Raw genomic sequence first — 4,396 nt, forward strand, 5'->3', positions numbered from 1 at the left:
AATATAGATCATATATTTATAATGTAGAAAGACAAATTTGACAATCATGCATCATCTCAAGGAGAAGAAAAACATGAAGAATTAGTTATTTGTGATGACGATAAGGAATGTTTGGGTGATTTCCTAAACGTTTTAGGAACCAACTTATTTTCAATGGGTACCGAATTAAAAATATATTTGAATAAGCCTAATGTGCCTTACGCTAAAGGGTTTGACATCCACAAGTAATGGAAACAAAATATGTTGTTTTTAACTATGTTGCTAGATGACCAAAATTAATTATACATATATACTAATTTACAAGTACATGATGAACAGTTCTTTGGTTTCATTGGTTACTTTTTTTTTCCTATTTTCTTTTGTTGGGTTTCCTTTTGGTCACAGCCATGTAAACAACTGCTACGTCTTAGGGTGACAGTAACAAAGTAACAACGTGTTCTCTCACTAATCCACCGCCAGTTTAGCCAATAACAACGACATTAGTGTCGGTATCCACCGCTTCCTTCCTCTTCACCGATCTACCCAATTCAGTTCCTTCAAAATATTTTCTATTAGGTTAGGGCTCCACATATTTGCTTCCTCCTTCCTGATTCTGGTGGTGATTTTACGAACGCAAAGCCACTGCCACCGCCAATGATCTGCTTCACTTTCCCGGTCGGTGTAGAGGGTGAGCCATATGCCAACCACCACTTCTCATCTCACTCACCATCTTACTCTCCCACATCCGCCGTAGCGTACGTCACCTAGGCTTCGCCATCTAATCTCAGGTATATTCTTCACCTTCGTCTTTAAAATCTTCTTTCTTATTTGGATTGTTTTTGGGATTTTGGATTATAATTCGAGTTTTAGCCCACACTCATCTTCTATCGAATCTGACTTCCTTAGGTCAACTCCAACGACTTGCAGGTCTCCGACCCCATTTTATGCGGCAGCAATAGTGATAACGCCTCCGCACTGTCGGCTAAGGTTGCTGTTCCGGTGAGTAAATAACCTACCAACCACCATCACTTCACATTCTTCCCTTCCCTTCTCTTATTCATAAAATATGGTCACCGGAATCTGACGTCACCACTGTCGGTTTTGGACTTCTGGTGGCCAGCTAAGCACACAGTTTATTAAAAATGGTGTGTTTAATGATGATTGTACACAAGCACAAGCACACCTGCAGATGCTTAGTGCTCAATTCTTTTGTTTATTGAGATCGAAGTTACATTTAGGGGTAAAGTTTCGTACTTTCATCAATAACAACTGATGATGAGGTTGATTGTTTTTAAATTTTTGTTTATACATTATTGAATCGATTTTGTCTTGATTTCCCGCATGATTATTAGTGTTTGCAATCAGAAGGAAGGAACTGGTGCTTTATCAGATCAATTGACCTTTCAACCTCATAATCCCAATCTTCAAAATCTGTGCTTTATTAGATTAATTGACCGTTTAACCTCTAATGTTGACCTATGTGTTGATTTTGTAGCTAATAAGGTATCCACCAGGGTAACCAGCACTGTCGATCAGTCGGTGTCACCGCCTTGGGTTCCTTCAGTAATTTTGACAACCCTTGAGTTTGAGGTAATTTATTTGTAGAAACCGTGATATATAACGAATCAAACTAAAATCAAGACTTTGTGGAAATAGAAATATGTTCTGGAGTGGTTTTTAGTTTTTTGACCTTATTTACTTAGTTCTCATTAATGAGAGAGACTCTGAGTAGTTCCTATTATCATATTTTCCACTTTAGCATTACAACTCAAATCATTATCTTCTGAAAGTACAAGCATATTACACATTATTTCAAAATGGAATGGATGATTTCATCTGTAAAAGTATGCTACTTAATGAGTTGTAATGCTTAACAGGGTTGTCAGGAAAAAGTTGTTGACGCTCCAAATGATGTCTCTGAGGACACAAAGAGTGAGGGCATCATGTGCATTGGTTTATTCTTGGCAACCAGATGATGTGCCGTGCGGAATAGCTAGCTATGCTTGAAGGTAATTAATATAGATTATAATGTTAATTTTTTTGAAACTAATTGTACTTCATGTGTCTGCAGCTTCAATAGGGAACACCAACAGGTGATTTAAGGAGTCGTCCAAATGTGGGGCCGATCAGGTTGCTATTCAGATTGGAATGACATTTGAGTTGGAGGTGAGTTAATAGTTTTTGATTATATTCATATCTGATTTTGAAAAACACCTAATTATCTGTCGGTATATGTATTGTAGATGACATGTAGTAACTGATATTTTTAAGGGTAGAAATAGAATTCAAATAATATTGGAGAAAGCCAAAGAAGAAGGTTTTAATCCAAGCTCAACAAGATGGAACAAAAGAAAACCCAGGTTCGGTTTATGTTCCTTTCCTTTCATTGGCTTAAAAAATCTTTTTTGTTGTTTATTAGTTGATTTAAAATATATTAAAAACCAATAATATTTTTTTCTGCTTTGGATATTCTAAGAGATTTCTCATTTACCACTTACAACTTGATGCTAAGAGTACCAGTATTGTAGTTGAGAGTATGAATGATAAGAGAGTTTCATTTAAACAAAGATTATATTGTATCTTATTATTGTGGTTAATTTCAACTAATTCTTTTACTTTACTTTCAATTTTCCTTCTTTAATTCCAGAATGTTTTGAGAATTAATATCTCATTTATTGTCACAGCAAAAGGTAGATCAACAATTGGCACAGGAAAATATGACGGTGGTAGTGATATTTACTGAACAAATCAAAATCAAAATATGAAAAGGTAACATAGATATGTCATGATCTTCCTTGGCAAAAATGGAATCAAATTTAATTTCGTTCTTCTGAAATTTTGTATTTGGGAAAAATGATTTTCCTGTCCCGGCTGTTGTCTTTCATGTCTAAAGGCAACATGTAATGATCTTCTCATTTATGCAACAAAGTTTCATATTTTTCCTAATTTATGCAGAATTGTTTTAGTCACTGTATTGAGGTTATTTTGAGCCATTTATTTCTATTTTTCTTATGTGTTGATTTCTCGATAGATCTTTGTGGATGGTCTTTTTACCATATCTCTTTCCATGTACTATAATTTTTGATATGACTAACTGTATATTTGTTTCACCAAAGTTGCTTAACTTTCAAGATCCTTTACTTAAAGTGCCTCCAAAGTTTCAAGCCTCATTACACCTGTCGGTATAAGTTGTACGTTATGCATTAACAGAACAAACCTGGCTTCTTAAACAGGTAAATTTTTATTCATTTATGCTTGAAATGCCTATAATGGCTTTCAGAGTTCTTCCTCAATATGTACCAGTTTCACTTTGCTTATATGAAGTTCTTGATTTATGGTAAAATAGGTTTCGTTGATGGATTACATGGAAATATTTTTCAAAAACAAGGGATTCAATATGAATATAGAAAAAGGCAATTGCAGGATCGATCACAGCTTTTGACAGATATTCAAGCAATATATGACCATTGTACCCCTTGTCTTGATTTATTGCAACAATATCTAAAATTAACCAATGTTTCCATATTTATTTCAGTCTGCTTTGAAGTTTTTTGGGCTATCCTACCCCGCAAAGCGGGGTTCTTCCCTAGTTTTTAATATTTTTTAAGTTTGTTTATAATACAACCAACTTATAAATTTTTAATTGTTTTGTTGTTAGATAGTTTAGTCATACAAGTTTCGATCGCCGCATCTGAGTCGATATTTAACATTTGTGGTCGCGAATTGGATAATAGTGGAGGTGTTGGTTTATACTCAAGGTTGGGTTAGAAAATCAAGAAAATTAATTATAAACAATCGTTAGTCATCTTAAAAATGATGAAATAGTATTGATATAAACAATCGTTTGTCATCTTAAAAATGATGAAATAGTATTGAATCTTTCATTTTTCATATATTTCTTGTCTTAAAATAGTAACTACCATTTGTTTGGTTGTTTATATGTATAGAGATTGAAATGCAACACACGAACAATATGAGAAAGGAGCATGAAAGATGCCGATTGGTGTTTATTTTTTATTTTTTATCTTTGTGTTTGACTTTTGGAACAAGCATAATTTTATTGTATCTTTTGGTTTAGATTGCATAAATGGTTCTCGTGGTTTGCTTAAAATTGTCATTTTCATCTGAAAATGTTTGAATAACGCAACAGGTCCAAACTTTTCATTTTATTGCGAGTTGTCCAATTTACTTTAAACTTTTATGTAATGACGATTTTACCTTTGTTTTTTGTTTTTTCAATTTATTTAGACAAAACTGCAAATTTGGTCCTTGTGGTTTGCCAAAACCTTTGGATGGGGTCTAAAAAGTTTCCATCTTGCACCAAAGGTCCAAAATCAAGGTTTTCATGCGTTTTTAGCCCATTCCGTCATTGTCCGTTTGTTTGGAGTCGTTAATGCCATCATGTGCCCTCCATGTG

At 34.1% G+C, this 4,396-nt stretch overlaps 1 long non-coding RNA gene across 3 annotated transcripts; it reads left to right on the forward strand.

The window, feature by feature from the left end:
* The first annotated feature begins 397 nt into the window (after window positions 1–397).
* Window positions 398–3,622, forward strand: LOC145102765 (uncharacterized). Of its 3 annotated transcripts, XR_013706263.1 has the most exons (9): window positions 401–767; window positions 886–978; window positions 1,475–1,569; window positions 1,857–1,988; window positions 2,051–2,145; window positions 2,223–2,339; window positions 2,664–2,748; window positions 3,096–3,212; window positions 3,326–3,622. It is a non-coding gene; the product is annotated as an uncharacterized LOC145102765 (long non-coding RNA). The 3 variants fall into 3 exon arrangements; XR_013706262.1 differs by having other exon boundaries at window positions 398–767; window positions 2,664–3,212; XR_013706264.1 differs by having other exon boundaries at window positions 398–767; window positions 907–978; window positions 2,664–3,212.
* Window positions 3,623–4,396: the final 774 nt, after the last annotated feature.

The sequence above is a fragment of the Lactuca serriola genome, chromosome 4 (assembly GCF_051521515.1).
Source record: "Lactuca serriola cultivar US96UC23 chromosome 4, Lser_US96UC23_V15, whole genome shotgun sequence".
Taxonomy (NCBI): Eukaryota; Viridiplantae; Streptophyta; class Magnoliopsida; order Asterales; family Asteraceae; genus Lactuca; species Lactuca serriola.